Source organism: Lygodium microphyllum, chromosome 1, assembly GCF_053477565.2.
Source record: "Lygodium microphyllum isolate KBCC chromosome 1, Lygodium_microphyllum_v1.1.10, whole genome shotgun sequence".
Lineage (NCBI taxonomy): Eukaryota > Viridiplantae > Streptophyta > Polypodiopsida > Schizaeales > Lygodiaceae > Lygodium > Lygodium microphyllum.
Window position 1 is genome coordinate 179,681,950 of NC_141135.1, and position 18,997 is coordinate 179,700,946.

The following is an 18,997-nucleotide window of genomic DNA, read 5'->3' on the forward strand; positions in this document are numbered from 1 at the left end:
ACACTATGTATTGCACTCTTAGACCATGGTTCTGAGATAAATGCCATGGCAAGGAATCTCTATGAAAGTGATGGGTGGCCTATAGATGTCGATCCAGGTTGTTGAATGAGAGCTACAAACAACTCTTCTAGAGAGTTATATGCTATATGTCCTAATGTGTAGGTAACTATTGGAGACATAAAATATAATTCTCACTTTTTTATTCAAGACTCTTATAGTTACCCTATCATTCTTGGGCAACCTTACATTTCTGAAGCCCGCTTGGAAACAAAATCTCTTGATGATAGTTCTTCCTATGCTTGAATTCGAATCAAGGATAATGAATGAGCTATCTAATTTCTTACTGTGTGTGTTAACCATCATCGAAACAGAGATCGACTGCGTGATTATCGTGTGCCTCCTAATGCCCGAGAATTCAAAGGTTTTTGGGCTGCGCTGCTATAAAAGGAGGCTATGGCAATGCGTCATGTAAAAATATTGAACATCCTTATGCTAGAAAAATTGTGTCTCTAGCAAATCTATATGTATGTACAGCCAATAGTATGGCCTATTATAAGTCTCTTCCAGGAATGACTAAAGTTGAAAGAAAATATTTATGTCATGTAAAAAGGGTGTTGAAAACCTATGACATGATGGCTGAAAATGAAGATATTCTAGGCTTTTTTTTTTACTAATTACTACTAACACATTTGTTGAGATATATACAATTGCTCATACAAAAAATCAGGCTGAAAATCATTCCATAGAAGTATGTACATTGGATTTTTATGAAACAATTCAAGAATTTGTTGAGCAGGAAGACATTGGTTTACTCAACAAGGCTGAAGCACAAGTGGAGAAAAAATACAAGACGGTGGATAAGAAAGTCAAGCATGTGGCAGCCCCACTACCTCCTAAAAGTGAAGGGCAGGCTGATAGGGCAGCCAATCAATCAAGTCTTCATGATCCTTCCAACATTGGTCACAAGTTCACATTTGAAAGTATAAAAGAGCTCAAAATAGGTGAAAATTCTTTCCTTTCATCAGTTGAAAAACACTCTTTTATGCAAATGATAATGAAGCATGGAAAAGCTTTTGCATTTCAACCAAGTGAAATAGGCTGTGTGGATCCAAATATTGTGGCTCCTATGGTCATTTTTATGGTCCCACATGTGCCTTGGAACCTCAAGCCCATTCCCGTTCCAAGGGTGCATTTTTCCAAATTATTGGAACTTCTAAATGAGAATATCAGAATGAAGATTTTAGAACCTTCTTCAGCACCTTACTCAAATTGATAGTTTACCGTGCCCAAGAAAAATGGATCCTTACGATTCATTCAAGATCTACAGCCTGTTAATCGTGTCACAATCCAAAATATTGGTTCAGGTCCAATTATTGATAAGTTTGTTGAAGCTTTTTCTGGTAGAGCAATTTATTCTATAGGTGACCTATATTCATGATATGACCAATTTCAGCTTTCATTAGAATGCCAAGACATTAAGATAATGAAGACACCTTGTGGATTGGTCTGCATGTGCACTCTACCTTAAGGTGCAACAAACTCCGTATCCCATATGATTAATGCCATGCACAAAGTCTTAAGGGACTTTATTCCACAACTTACTCTTCCATTTCTTGATGATGTACCTATCAAGGGACGTGAAGTCAATGAAAAGAATGAGGAGCTTGACGAAGATGGTTGCATGACATTTGTAGTTAAGCATATTCATGATTGTGATAGGATTTCGACAAGGCTAGAAGAGGTACATCTTATATACCCTTTCCGAAGTCTAAGCTCTTAAACCCCCATACATTCTTTCCTCTCAAACCGTTGTGATTGATCGTGAAGTACCTCTTGAACCTTTAAACATTCACTGTAATCTACTTATCTCTTGAAGACACATCTCCATCCATCTTGTCGAGTTTTCTTGCCAAACCCCTATGGTGACCTTCAACCCTACACACTATGACACTGTGAACACCAAACCCTAAACACTAAACCCTAGACCCTACATCCTGGATCTTAGACCCTAGACCTTAAACTATAAATCCAAACCCCTAAACCCTAAATCCCAAACATTAAGCCCTAGACCCTAAACAACAAATCCTAAAGAGTATACCTTAGACCCTAAATCCTAGACCTTAGACCCTAGGCCCTAAACCGTGAATCCTAGACAGTAGAACCTAGATCCTAAACCCTAATGTATACATCTGAAATCCTAAATCTAATAGTGCAATTTTAAACCACAAACCCTAAATTCTAAATCTTTGAGTGGAAAAAATTTATGAGACAAAAGAGAATGAAAAATGTATACATTAATGCTAATTGAATATCAATTATTATGTGTTCAAGGAGCCAAGAGATGTTGACTAGGCAAGAGATTCTACTATTGTGATACATCAATCGAGAACTTGAGTGTAGATATTTTACAACTACAATGATATGGAGCTTTAGCCATGTACCTAGAAATTGTTGTCATAGCATTGGGATGACTAGGAGCATGTGAGGATCTACAATAGACATTTTAGAGGCATGGAGATTTAGAGGTCTAGGGTCAAGAGTTAGCGTGGATAGAGGTTTGAGATGTATTTGAGTGTGAGCTAGATCAATGTTAGGCATTGTTGAAAACATCCCCTTCATATGCAACATTGTAGGCACCTCACTATGGAAATACATATCTATCTAAGACATCTTTGTGTACTACTTATGTATATTTATATTCTAAAGTATACATCTTCCTAAGATGTGTATTTATCATTATTTTATATAGGGGCAGGAGCTTAAGAATTGATTGAATCTATACAAGCGGGATTGAGACATGTAGGTGCAGTAGTTTTAGGATTGATTGATCTAAAGCAAGCGGGATCAAGACACAAAGATCTAATATCTTCAAAAGAAACTGTAGATAGAGATCTTGTATACATGTAGATAGAGATCTGAAGACTGATCATGAGTAACAGTAGTAGATGACCCATACCATAAATCCAACTCATCAAAGATAACATCTCTGCTGATTACCGTTTCCTTAGTAGACGGATCAAAACATTTATAAGCCTTCCGCTCCTAATCATAGCCAACAAGCACGCACTATTGTGCATTGGGATCCAAGTTTTTTCTCTTCTCATCTCAAATGTGTACATATGCAATGCAACCAAAGGCTTTAAGATGGCTATTGTTAGCAAGCTTATGTCCATACAACTTGTGATATGATGTCATGTCATGAGTCCCTATAGTAGGAGTACAATGCACCACATACATAGCTGTCACTATAGCTTCAGAGTGTTGTTCATTGCATGAAAACTGCGATCACACATCACACGATTTCTCCAATCCTTATTTTTACATAAAGAGTGTTGTTCACTGCCTGAAAATTTCAATCGCACGATTTTGCCAATCCTTATTTTTACATAAAATCCCCCAAAAATGGCTAAATCCACTTGTTTTTTTTACACGTCATCCTATTCTAGAAGTTTTCTACAGCTTTTGGATATTTACAAGACATATTATCTAAAATGGCTAAACTTGTCCAAAAATCTAGTATTTTTGAACCATCCACACTATGGACACTGATGTTAATGACTAATATGGCATTGACTCTCTAGATCAATAAGAAAGTCGAATGACGATGCACTCGAGTTTCTCACACTGTCTACGTAGTGGCACGAGAACGTCCAATCCCCTTATGCTAGATCTCAAGATCTCTAGTTATACATTGTCTATGTGCAAAATGGCTTATTTTAGCTCTAGAATACTAGTATCAAGGGTGAATATACAACCATGTCTTCTACCCTTTGCAATCATCTTACAATCGTTTCCAAACTCTTCAATAAAATAGCCATGCTTATTGAACCACACTTACAGATTTTGCTCAGCTAAAAGTAGATTCTTGGTAATGGAGAGGGGACATGCAATACATCATGAAAATTTTTATTTTTAACCATCTGAATGACTAACCAAGGGAACTACACCCTTATGCTCAATGTTATATCATGTGTCATCACCTGTATAGACATAGCCATGCTTATCAGAAACCATGTCAGTGAACCATTCTCCATGCAGAGTCATATGATTGGATGCTCCAGAGTCCATGTACCATAAATCATCTAACTTATTTTCTTCAGATGGTTACTAACATATGTCATAGAAAACAACCTATCAATGTGGTAGCATCCTCCAACATGACTAAATGAATTTAGAGGGGTCTTCCTTTTATAGCCCAAGAAGGTAGTCTAGTTGGAAAGTCTGTATGAACTTTCCCTAGTTGACTAAGAATATTCCAAATAATATTTCCTTTACCATCCCTCGGATCCCCTTTGGGGGGGCGCTATCCCCTAATGACCCTATGCCTTGCCTTTCTGATTCCTTTGTTTCTTCCAGTACTCCTTGGCAATATGCCCATACAACTAGACTAGGAACTCCTACTAGGTGAGGACTACTATAGCTTGGTCTATTATTTTCAGATAATTTTGATTTATTACTTTTTTATACTTCAAGACTTGATACTCAAGCATGTAAAAAGAAGGGAGCTAAGCATATTGTGACCCAAGGAGAACAGAGCATGGATGTGATCCCTTCTACAAGTCATTCTATCCTTAGCTCCCTACCATGCTAAGAAAAGTAGAGTTCAACCAATAAAAGATAAGAGGATGCAAAAATATTTATGCAAGATCATCTTCCAAGAGAAGGACAATCATTTGAAAAACCTTCTAATCAAGGGAATATTCAATCGTCTCGCTCAAGATTTTGGTAGCAATCAACATGGATAACCCTATCAAAGGTAGCAACTATGATGTTTCAACTTTTTCAACTTTCCATAAATTAAATTTAAAGAGCTTAGATTATAAAAAGTATTAAAAGACCATGAAAATTGCAAGTTTCAATATTCAAAATAATAAGCTTAAAATTTTGCACTTATATATTGTAAGTGTGATTTTGGACATGAGTCTTTTGATGGGTGGTTAATAGGGACTATAGAAGTATCCTTAAGTTTATTTTCTATTTCAAAAAATGCACCAATACAATCATTTGTGGGCTTAATCATTTGTACTGGGGAGCACACTCATTTCATCCTTGGGATGTCCATTACCTTTGAGAAGAACTCCAAAGCTTTTATTTGTGACTAAGGTTTGGAGCAAAGGGTGAAAAGTTAAACTACAGTAGTCTTGATAGTCTCATAATAAATGAAGAAGGAAAAATAGAATTTTGATCATTCTTCATGACAACATCCTCCCATGCTCCAAACAAATCCCTTGGGGCTATATTACTTTTCAAGCTCTCTCTAATGAAATTACATTCAAGACGCCATCGTCAATAAAGTCCACATGTCTTCCAAGCAAGCTCTCAACTCATCAGTCACTTAATAACCTCTCAATCTCGAGGGGTTCACTATATATATATCCTCTATATCACGTGGTTCAAGGCCTATTTATAGGTATCCTTAACTGTGAGTTTTTCTTGAATAAAACACAACCCTTTTTATTCAATGTGTAAGTAACCCATTTATGTGATACCCTCTATATATAAGAAATGTATAAAAATGGTGTTTTGAACTCACGTGAATTCATGAGTGACCCCCATAAGCTCTCAATTTCCTTCTAAATCTACCCCTAGGTCAAGTTTATTTGATAAAGCTTGCCAATCTTGATCATCAAGATCATTTGATTCCATGAGCACTCCATTTTCAGCTCATGCCTTATTTACAATTATCAGATGGTTTGTTTTCCTTTATTTATCCTTTATAAGGCTAAAAAAACCTTACTTCTTAATCCTTGTAAACCCCATTATGATGGCAGGCAAGCATCACAATCATAAATCCTTGAAGTTACTTGTTTTGTAAAATCCATCATTGAGCTCATGCTAAAAGTTCTATACCCTTGTGCCACTAAGACTAGATTTTCATTGAATTTTTTCACAATTTTTTTCCCTTTTTGACTCTTCCATGAACCCAACACTTTATTATGTCACTAGGATAATTTGTTGTCTACATCATTTTATATAGCTTAAGCAGTTGATGTGAGACAATTGATTGAATGCTTCACATCCCTTCCCAAAATCTCTGAAAAAGAAAAAACAAACTTTTTCCTACCTTACACCACTTTACTTTTGCTAGGAGTCTTAGCTATACAATGTTTACAATATCCTTCCTTTAGGCTAGCTAGAAAAGTGCAACAATGTGCATGGATATAGTTACTCAATCATCACCCCATGTTGTAATACATGTTTAAATTGAGAACCAAGGAGTCAAGTCTTTTATTGAATTTGGAAAGAAGGATGATGATGGAAATGCAAATCCTAACTAAGCACATTGGAACAGTGATATTAAATATTCTTAAGGTGATGCCAATGATTCTTTTTACATGTATGAATTTGTGGAAACTTAATAGCCTATGGATAGAATACTTGATAATAAGTGAAGATGGAATGTCTATCAATCTAGCTCGTTGTCAACTCAAACTAGCAAATATAATTCATAGACACACATAGAAAACTTATTTACAAGGAAGATACAACAATCTATATACAATACTTAGAAGAGCAACTAGACATCAATTCAAAGAGCAAGTACTAGTTTCAATTACGCATGACCATCCTACTTACATAATGTACTTGATAGAAATAAAAGTTTAACCACGTATTGATTACTAGTTATGAAAAGGCTCGATGATTCTACACAAATATTGTACATGACCATCTTATCAATCATGATGAGGCAAGTGTGAGGCATGTTCTCAGCCTTATCCATATGAGTTTGATGGCTCATATAGCTAGCTTGCGTACAATATTGCTTTTTTGCACATCATTAGAGATAGGGTCATGGAGTTGTAGGTTCTTGTTTTACTGCTAATGCTAAAAAGTAACAAGGTCAATATACGTGTTTTAATAAGCATATTGATTTTAATGCCACTGAGGGCTGAAATGATGAATGGGTTGCCTCTCACCCATCCAACCTCCAATCCTCACTAAGAGAACTAAAGAGGGGCACCACCTGGCCAAAGGGAGGATGGGCTAGGACATCTCTTTTCTCAAAGAGAATCAAAAGAACCAAGACACAAATTTACAAGAGAAAATATATGTACTAGACACCATATTAAAATATGAGAGAGAGAGATGAGAGGAGAGGGTGACAAGAGGAGAAGAGGTAGAGGAAGCTTGCCATTATGCTACATGGAATGAGAAGATGAGAAGAGAGGGAGATAATAGGAGAAGAGGTAGAGGAAGCTTGCCATTATGCTACATAATAAAAGAACTCACTCATAGCTCACCTCAAAGAGATGGACTAGCATGAGGGTATTCTAGAGTGCTCTCATGTGCTTGTCATTGTCCTTCTCTCCCCTTATCCCATTCTCATGGGCTCTTTATATAGCCTCCATGAGGGATTAGATTAAGCTAATCTTCTTGATTAACATAATCTTAGATTATGTATGGCATCTTTGAAAATATGGAGAATAGTGGATGGGACAAGTCCCCACCTTGGTCATCATACAAGAAGCCAAGGGTGGTGGTAGACAAAATAGAGAAAGGGAGCTACATTATAAGAGGTGAGTGTCAAAAGCACATTATTATAATATATTTACAAGAATGATAGAATGGAAAGTTGGTGTGGTGAAAGAGAGAAGAAAATTGCATGTAGCCAGCAGTCTGCGCCTTTGTAGCTTCAAATCGGTGAAGAATTTGAAAAAAGTTTCTTCTGCAACTTTGTAGACTAGGTCGAAACCAATCGGGCAACGCAAGGATTTTCTTGAAATTCGCTTTTCCTTGGGATTTATTGAGATTATAAAAAATGGCTTCCAAAAGCTACTTTGACTTTAGTCCCCCATATATATATAAATACATATAAGCATGTGACAGACGAGATCCATGCTTGTAAGCTTTTGTGTAAGATCCAAATGACACCATGATGTGGATATTGACTTGTGTACTAGGGTGAGGTGTCCTCTAATGATGGTGATAGATTCCAAATCTTAGTGATGCAGGTGGAACCCATGTGTAGTTGGAGGCTAGTCCTTTGAAAAATCTATGCACTCACTCAACTCCTAGGTGTAATCCACTTCCATCTTCACTAAGATAACCATCCCTTTTACCCTTTACATTGGCATCCCTCCTAAGAACTTGTTCCCCCCATTTGTTAGAGTTATCATAATCGAGAAGCAATGTAGCATACCTAGTGCTTGAAGAGTAAACCCAAAGTGATATGGTAAAGCTCTTGATAGGGGTTTTGGCCAAATTTTGTGGTAGGAATCCGGGTTATAAAAAACCCAGATCACCACATAGGACGACCTTTTAGTGATCATAAGGATAATAACCATCACTGAAAATTGAAGTGATTTCTTCACTTAGCTTATATTGATCTCAATTAATTGCCATTGATAACAGTGTCACAGAGGGGGATGATTATAGTTGACATTAATGTCCATGTGGAAAGTGATGGTAAGCAACCAAAAGGCTTGATCAAAATGGGCAAATGCACTTCATCCATGTGTCTATCTTAGATATACGAACAATAGGGTAAAGGGGCCAATAGGTTGTCATGTAACAATCCTCCATTATAATTTTTTTTCAAGTGAGTTGCATAAATGTTTTTTAATGGTTAAACTATTTATATTATATAGAGCTCAAAGAAAAAATATTATGACATTTTGATATTTTTATCGAGTAGCTTTAGTTACAAATGAAAGGTTCATAAAAGGTGGAGAGTGAGGGGACAATAGAGTGACACTCGAGGATGCATTACTTTAGGGTTTTACAAAATCTAAAATATAAAAAATTTTACATGGCTCAATTGTTTGACTTAAATTAAGCTCATTTGTAATTTTTAAAAATTCATATTATATTGTTAAGTGATTAAAAAAGCTACATCTTTCTTGTAAAATTGTCAATCAATTGGGGTGAGATGTGTATTCCTTTTGGAGGGTGCTACTTTATTGGCCCTTTTACCCTAGAGAGATCTTGGTCTTGTCTAAAGCCTCTCATACGCATTAGCCTCGCTCTATTTTTTCTATCGTCTTATCATGAAGAGCACATGTCTCTCAACATCCAAGGGATAGTGATCATGACCGGATACACTAATTGTAATTACCCAAGAGTTTATCTTTATTGGGATTGTCTTGCAATTCAGAGATGAAGAGCCTATTGCCCCATCATGACCTAATTTAGGAATGAAGATACCCCATAACCCCCACATATAAAATAAAAAACGTAGTGCAATATTGAGTAATTTCTAGTCTAGAAAGCCTACACGTACGCCGTAATTCCTAATGTATAAGGAGATGCATCATGACCAACCTTGAAGTTTAGAAATTACACGCTGATATTGACAAATCAAGCGATTCCACCGACACCGTATGTCTCGTGGCTCTCTGCCTCACATATCTTTTTTGCACTTATTTACAAAATAGACAAACATTTCACAAAATTGGGGTTGTTGTAGTGGCTTCTCTTGCCTTCTCACTCTATGCACACCCCACCTTCTATAGGCCACAACTCAAAGTTTGCAAGTCTAACATAGATGGCCTCAAGGGTTTTTGCATGCCCATTATTACCCCTTCATCTTGTCTCACTAACCCTAATTTATTGATCCTTTTCCAACTACTGTTATGCTTGATTATCACTAAGCTACATGGCCACCTACTATCTTCTTTAGCACTCATCACTAAGCCACCAATAACAATGTCCTTGGACTTGGATATTAAATTGTTGCAAACTCATGCGGTAGTCTATTTTTACTTGATGATTTTTTCTAAATGACACGAAAAATACTGACAATGATGATGGCGACGTGATCATGGTGCTAAGATGAATGTAGTAAAACTAGGTCAATGAAAATATGATTTCGAAAGTAGTCCACTTTCATGACACCTCTCATTCGTTTGTTAATACAAACTCTCAATATAGAGTATGTGGGTAACAAAGCTTGACCATAATATATCACTCTTGAAGATGGCAATTACACTTCACTATATGTATGGTATTTATAACAATATGCCTATTATCATCATCATATTGTGTGGACTTCAAGTAGGGGGGATTGGGATTGTTGCATACTGGACCATGTGAAAAAACTAACATCACTAATATTAAATATGAACAATGTTGTGAAATATAAAATATTTGAATAAGTTAAGAAATTCAGAAAGAACAACATAAAACACATAATAGGTCCAACCTCCCCCATGAGAAAACCCATGGTTTGCTATCCTCTATTATGAAATATCAATTAAGTAACTCTCTACACTTATATCATACATTTGATTGTAAAGAAAATACAAATAGCAATCAAACTACAGAGTTTTAGATATGAAGAGGTCTCTTGTAGCTTGATGTAGTTGATGCAAAAAAAAAATGTGTGCCAAATCATGATGTTTTAATATCACCATCACATCCGCCAAAGCAACTCTAAAAGCTCTAAATGCTGACTTTCGATGAGGGAGAAACAACAAAACTAAGTTTTTACCCTACTCTTCTCTTTTTCATGTGATCCTGCTGCTTTTGTAAAGAAAGTTAGGAAAGCTATCTAAAAATGAATCCCATAAAGAAAATAACAAAGCATCCCATGAAGAAAGCTTATTTTAATAAATGTATATTTAAAATCTATTATTTTAATATTATTCACATTAAAGAGATTAAATCAAATAATCTAATAGTAAAAACTAATTATTTATTTTAAATTATCACTAAATAAGTATAAATTTGTAATTTATAAATTAACTAATGCTTTTGGTAATACAAAATTGTAATGAAGGAGACCTAAGAGTGAAGGAAGAAGACTACAAAGAGGAGAGAGAAAGAGGGAGGAAGAGAGAGAAGAAGATAGAAAGACTAGCAAAAGAGAGAGAAAGAGAAGGGAAGCCATGAAAGCTGGAAGAAAGGTAAAGAGAGGCTTGATTATTGATAACTCATATCCTAAGTGAGTCTCTTAACACATTAAATACCCTATCAGTGTAATTAGGTATTCCCCTATAACTAACCCCATGTATCATGCCTATCTATCCCACTCTTTTATATTCCATCTCAACCACTAAGGTTTCTGCCCTAAAAAATAAAAGAACTTATTAGTATGGCTCACAGTGGGGATATAGAGTACTACTCTATTAATTATGTATCTTCTCTATGCTTATATCATACATTTAATTATTAAAAAAATGCAAATAGTAATCAAACTATAGAGTTTTAGATATGAAGAGATTTCCTATAGCTTATTGTAGTTGTTGATGCAAAAAATTCTCTGTGCCAAATCATGATGTTTTAATACTAGCGTCATGTCCGAAATGTACTAAAATCCCCAAAATGACGCTAAAAGCTTTGAATTTTGATTGTAGATAAAGGAGAAACCACAAAACTATGTTTTTACCCTACTCTCCTCTTTTGCACGCAATCTTGGTACTTTTGTAAAAAGGAAAGTCAGGAAAGCTATCTAAAAATGAATCCCATAAAGAAAATAACAAAGTATCCCATTAAAAAAACTTATTTTAATAAAAGCATATTCAAAGTCTATTATTTTAATATTATTTACATTAAGAGATTAAATCAAATAATTTAATATTAAAAACTAATTATTTGTTTGAAATTACGACTAAAGCAACTTAAATTTGTAATTTATAAATTAACTAGTAATGTTCATAATAAAAATTTGTAACGAAGGAGACCTAAGAGAGATAGGAGAGAAGGAAGAAGACTCAAAAGAGGAGAGATAAAGAAGGAGAAAGAGAGAGAAGAAGGTATAAAGAATAATAAAAGAGAGAGAATGATAGGAAAAGAGAGAGAAAGAGATAGGAACCCATGAAAGTTGGAATAGTGGTAAAGAGAGGTTTCACTATTGATAACTCATATCCTAACTGAGTCTCTTAACACCTTAAATACCTTGTTAGTGTAATCATGTATTCCCCCTACTAACCCATGTATCCTACACCTCTATCCCACTCTTTTATATTCCATCTTGACCCCTAAGTCCTTTTCCCTCAAAAACAAAAGAGAACTTATTGGTATGGCTCACAGTGGGGCTACATAGTACTACTCTATACAGCACTACAAGGATAAGATATGTATAAGAAAGCTCAATCTCACATGGAATTAGGGTGTATAGATATATATGGGATATCAGAAACATATAGAAATGATAATATATGAGTTTGGGCACCAATTTGATAGTTAGGGTCTAAAAATAGTGGATAGCATACTGTCGAGAACAAGCATGGTGGAGAAAGTTGATCATAACTTTCTATGGGAAGCTTGTTCAGATTGAGATATGTGACATAGAACTATCACATATCTCAATCTGAGCGAGCTACCCATATAGGTTACACATAACTATCATGAGGACAGTGTAAAAATTATTCTTAAATAGTGTTCTATCTGCAAGCAATCTACAGTCCAAACTAAGCTAGTCTTCAACCCAAATTACATCCTTTAAGTAGGGAAACTCCTCTAAGATTGTTGCTCATATCTAGGAGGCTTATTGCAAGGATAAACCATACCATTTAATCAAATGTTTGTGAATGGATTTAGTCCTCGATTTCTTTTTTCTTTATCCAATGACTACCTCAGAGTGTTTTGGATGATACCCTCTTCATCTATGGGTTGCAGCTCTCCACATAATCTTTAGGAGTTCCAAGAAAAGGTTTCAACTGACTCACATGAAAAACATTATGTGTCTTAGTGGAAGGAGGGAATTGGAGATGATAGGCCAAGTCACCCACTCTCTTGACTATCTTGTAAGTTCCATAATAGCAGTGTGCCAACTTGTTGCTAGAGCCATCCCTTAGTGTGGAGTATTGGGACTCGGGTACCTTTAGAAGAACAAACTCGTCTTTTTAAAACCCAAGGGATCGCCTTTCTTCATCAGCATAGAGCTTCATGCATTCTCGTGTCTTCCTGAGATTCAACAACATTACTAAAGTAGGGCTTGCATGCGGTCCAATTCTTCTCTTTTTCATGAGAGTTCAACTTCTCACTGAATATGACCGTAGGAAGGGGAAACCCTATATCCATACATGGCCTTAAAGGGGGGGTCTCCAATGCTAGCATGAGTGGAGTCATTATAAGCAAATTTAGCCAAATGGAGTTATGAATCCCATATTTGTTGTAGATCATGACAAAAAAGCCTCAACTATGTGTCAAGCCACCTGTTTACCCTCTCAATTGGCCATCCGTCTGGGGATGATATAATATAGATGGAGTTAATTTTATCCCATGGAGCTAAAAACTTTCTGTCACAAATGGCTCGTAAATTTAGCATCTCTATCATGCACAATTACGTGTGGAAGCCCATGCAGCTTAAAGGCATGCTCTATAAACTAGTTGGCTACTTGAGATGTAGGATACTATGTCTTGGTGGTGATAAAGTTGGTTGCTTTGGTGAGCTGATCCACTATCACATAAATGTTATTCCAACCCTTCTTAGTCATGGGCAAGTGAGTGACGAAATCCATCATAATATGTGTCCATTACCTCTCAAGGATAAGCAATGGTATCAATAAACCCCCTGGCTTGAGAGAGATGTCCTTGTTTTATTGACATGGCACATATCTATGTACAAAGTCCTTGACATCCTTCATATGCCTTTCCAATGGAAACTCTTTGTAAATGTCTTAAAGATGGCCAAATGACCAGCAATAGGTAAAGAATTCATCTCTTCCATTACCTTTTGTGTAAAAGGAGAGGTATGAGGGATTACAATCTTGCCATGTGATCAAATAAGTTCAATTTGGAGTTGATACAAGGAGTACTCTTCCATGATACCTTGCTATAATTTCTAAAAGATAGGGATAAATTCATCCCTAATAAATTAAGCCTCTTGAAGCTTCTCCATCCAGTCACATTGAAGGTCAAAAATAGTTGATACTTTTCATACCCACATATGATAGGGAAAATCAGCCACAACAATATCCTTTCCTCTAGTATGAGTGATTCCAAAATCATAACTCTCTAAGATTTCCAACCACCTCCTTTGCTTAGGAGTCAAATTTGGTAGTGATAGGATGTACTTGAGCCCCTAGTGATCACTTTTCATGCTAAATCGACTGCCATATAGAGAAAGATGCCACTTCTTAATACCAAGAAGAATGGTCAGCATTTCTTGGTCATATACATGTATCTACATTTTGTTTCATCTGGTTTTTATAACTTTCAAATGCAATGAACCATATTCTTGTTATAAGACAACACCTATACCCCTTCCACTAGTATCACATGAACAGTGAATTGTTTGGAGAAGTCTAGGTAAACAAGTATGCAAGATGAAATAAGCAATTTCTTCAGTTGGCTAAAGTTAGAGTATCACAAAAGAAGGCCTCCTTTTTCAGTCTATCAATTAAAGATACTGCGATTGTCCCATAATGGTGAATAAATTTGTGATAGAACAAAGAAAGACCAAGAAACCCATGTAAAGATATTAGTTAGTGTGGGCTAGTCCTTCAAGATACATTGCACCTATTTGCAGTTAGTATGTTTGCCATGCTCACTCACAATGTGACCCAAGTACTCTACCTTAGTCTGCATGAACATACATTTTCTCTCCTTTGCAAACATTTTATACTCCTTTAATATATCAAATACCCTCTTGATATGTATTAAGTGCTCTATCAATGATCTACTATAAATGAGAATGTCATAAAAGAATACATGCACAAATGGAAAAAGAAAGGGGTGTAAGATCTTATTCATGAGGCTATGAAAAGTAGTAGTGGTACTTTTCAACTCAAATGGCATGATAAAAAAAAGATAAAGCCTGCTATTTGTATAAAATGTTGTTTTAATATCATCATTTTCTCTCATACATATCCGGTGATAGCCACATCTCATATTAGTATTTGTGAAATACTTCACCCCCTCTAGCTCATCAAGCAAGTCAACAATCCTATGTATGGGGTGCCACTTCTTAATTGTAATTTTGTTCAAGTTCATATAGTCAATACACATTTTGAAATGCCCTTTTTTTTCATGTCTAACAAGACTAGGGATGCATAAGGAGAAAAATCCAGTTTAATGAGCCCCATCTCAAGCAACTCTTTAACTTGCTTTGCAACTTATTCACATTCACACTTTGAGAGTCTATAAGGTATCTTGCTCACTAGCTTTGAATGGGGATTTAATTCAATAGGGTGATCCACCTATCTCGTAGATGGAGGGGCTTGGGCATTTTGAATAAATTCTTATACTCATCCAAGATATCTTTTAATGTTGAATTCTTAGCTAAAGTTACGGATTGATGTGTAACTTCTATGTTCAAATGCAACACAAATATATGTGACCATTTCTTGAATTCCTTTTTACTTGGGTGTAATAAGCTCAAATTCTACATTATTGCAAATTCCCTCCAAGCGTATGGGCTATCCATGCATAACAAACTCTATGTAAAGCTAAGAGAAATCCATGCAATTTTTTCCAAGCGTTTCAATCAATCATAGCCTAGAACAACATCAATGGGGCCCATATCAAGTGCAATCAAGTCCACAAATGACACATAATTTTTAGCCAAGCATAAGGGTACTCTAGAGCATATTTGAGTGTTGATTATTTGGAATAATAGAACCATGTTTCCTATTTATACTCCCTTGTATTCGTAACGTGCTTGAACTCCTAGAGCCCATACATGCATCCATAAAGGTAGAGTATACAGAAGTGGTAGCATGTAGGGATATGGTAAAAGCATTTCTGCTTGGGTCATGAAGCAAGCATTCATTCAAGTCGAAGGGAAAGTCCTCTGGGGGATCATATAATTGCTCTTGACCCATATCCTTGTTTACCATAGCACAGAGGAATAGAAAATGGAGAGGAAGTGCGGGAAAAATGGAAGAAGGAGACAACCAAGAAGGCACAGGACAAACGAAGGAAAAAGAATCCTGGATGGATGTCAGACCCTAAAAATTTGAATGATTTGAATAACCGTGTCACCTCGAGAAAAGAAAAGAGTAAAAGTGTGCCATTAAATATGAAGACGCTCCCGAATCCTTGTAAAAAGAGTGTCGGGCTCACTCCTGTGCAAATTGTATGCATTAGTGGGAGTGGGATAAGTTAGAACAGTGGAAAATAGGAAAAGAGGGCCTAGGCTAATGGCTGGCTATGTAAAAAGTGGGGATGACCGCCCAAAAAGTACGGCATGTATATAAAGTTAAAAAGTGAATGAGAAGCTCATTCTTGGGTTTGGCTAAAGCTTCTTCTTCTTCTTATCTTGTTTCTTACCTTCATGCTTGTGCTTGAGTGAGGGATTGAGGGAGTGTGAGGGAGCGAGGGAGTGAGTGTGTGAGAGTGACAGATCGTGGAGAAGAAGCTCCCCATCTTCTTTCTTCATCTTCCCTTCTCTTCTTCTCTTCTCTTGTCTTGCGCGGCTATGGAGGATGGAGCTTGATGGAGGGGGCTTGAGCTTGCTTGAGCTTGCCACAAGGATCGTGGAGCTACCAGAGTGCAAGATAGAGGAGGGAACTCAATCGAACATCAAGGTAAGCTCACTACAATCGCAAGGTAGGCATTGCGCGTCGGCTATGTGAGAGGTAGCCATGGCCGCTCGGCTTGAAACGCTTGATCAATAAGTGGTCTGTAGGTCTCAAGGTAGAGCTCCGTAGCTCCCCTAAATTTTGGTTTTTTTGTCGGGACCAACGGAATCAAGCCTTGAGTGTCACACGCATCGAATTGAGCATAGCAGTAGGGTTTGCAGCCTAAACTGGTACTCGAGATATTTAGGAGATTTAGGAGGTTTTAATCCCTGGAGCAAGTAAGTATTTTGATTTGCCGTTGAATGTTAGAGTAGGACCATCCATCTCTATCTCTGTTTTTGATTTCTGTTGCATTAGGTTAAGTGTAGGATAGGAAAAAGAAGGAAACAGAAGGGTTTTGCTGCTGCTCGAGACAGGGAAGTAGGGGCACAGATTCAGACGTCTGGTTGAAAGAATATGCGAGATTAATCTCTGAGTCTACAGCAGGCTGGGATTAGGTAGTAAGGGGCCCAGGGAGTCAGGGAATGCCACATTTAACATTCTAACTTCTGAGAAGAGAGTGAGCTTGAGAGCCAGGAGAGAGCAAGAGAGAGAGAGAGCTGCGAGAAATCACAAACTACTAATCGATTGAAGTGCCAGGTCATTATAAGACCAAGTTTTGTTACCCCTTGGTCTAGCTTGCACCTCTTGAATTATAGGCGCCGCTCAAATGAGTGCATCGTGAAGATCTAATGGACGCATAGATTCGAGACGGGTATTTACTAGTGGATTTAAACCCGCACAAAATTTGGACACCTGTTGTGTCATGTCCATCTGTGGCACATACTTTAAAAGTGAGACGAATTTAGAGTAGTATGTGTCAAGAGTGAGTCCTAGCTGTTTTAGCTCATAGAACTCGTTCATTTTCTGCGTGCGATATGCAAGTGGTAAGTATCTTCCCTGCATGGCTTTCTTTAGCTTTTCCCAGGTAACGAATCCCTTTGTGATCCCTTGATCCCTGCACCAAGGCATGGCACAATTCGGTAGAGTAGACATTGACCTAGAGACACCGTGCACAACTCGCGAGCCGTCGTCTGCGTCGTCAGACTAGTGCATCCGAGTCCTAGAATAGGACTGTCAGATTTCAATAGTCGAACTGTTTGACTCCGAAAATCAGACCACTTGTCCGATCCGATCTCTAGACCACTTGTCCGATCCGATTCCCAGAATCGGATCTGGTGTCAAAGTTGGGCCATGTGTCCTAGTCCCAAACTTGGACCACTTGACCCATTGTAGTAGTCAGACGACCCCCGTCTGACTAGGCAGGTCAGACCTAAGTAAAATTGGACCCACCTGTCCGATCACTAGAATCGGACCAACCCATCCGATCACTAAAATCGGACCATCCCATCCGATCTCTAGAATCGGACCAGTTCACCAGAGTTTGAATAGAAGGTTTTTAATTCTGTCCCACAGTCCTGGTCACCTTGGTCACATCTCTAATCCCCAGGGAACCCAATTTAACCTTAGAAGCTAGATGCCAAACAAGGTGACCGAAGATTCACCCCGAACAGCTAGACATTGCGTGGACCAAATTTGGAATTGAACGTGAGGTTCGGCGACCAACCAACCAACTAACCAACCCTGAAGCAAAATAGAGAATGCAACAGGGTCTTTTAGTAAAACTTTAGATCGATCAGAACCTGCACTTAGAGCCACATTAGGCTACGAACGTAAGGGGTAGGTTGGAGTCTACATGGAGCATTTCGTGCATCCTCACCTCACCTTTTGATTTCATGCCAAGTGACCATGCAACAAAAAGAAATCCAGGTGCTAAAAGTGGAGCTAAGGGCTAAGGAAGAAGAGGAGGAAGAGTGGTGAAAAAGACTAGGAGAAGAGAACCAGGAGCTGGTCTGAATGCAAAGGGAGTACAAACTCGTGGTTCTATAGCAAGCAGAGCTCGAAATAAAAATGAGAAAACTCCAAGAGGACATGGAAGAGCTCACCACACTAGAGACAGAGAGAGTGCAAGAACAAGAGGAATGACAAAAAGAGAGGGAAGAAGCAGAGTGTAGAATGGAAAGATAGAGAGAGGAACAAGCAAGACTAGAAAAGGAGATTGAGCGCCTAATAAAAGAAAAAGAAGAAATTGCACAAAAATGGAAAAGGCAGGAGAGCCAATGATAGTGGCCTTGTCATAGAGGAAAAGTGAGGGCTTGGAATGAATGAAAGAGAAGGCAAAGGAATTAGAGGCCAAGAGTGAGAATAAAGTGAAGGACCTAGCGAGCCACTTCATCCTTGCAGAAGGAAGAAGAATACTAGCAAAAACCAGGGCAAGTGCCGCTCAGGCCAGTCTAGAAGCCCAACAACATACCTTCCTCAAAGCACAATCTTAGACATCACACTCTCTAAAGACGAGGAGGCAATTGAGGCACTTAAAAGAAAACTAGAAATAGCTCGCAAGGTGATTAAACAAGGGCTATGCTTCCAAATCCAGGACACAAGCCTCACTCTGACCGGGCAAGATCAACAAGAAAATCTGTTGAGAGCGGGTTTGACTCCGCAGGAGGTTGACACATTTGGACTCCAAGAAGAACAACCATAAGAAGCAA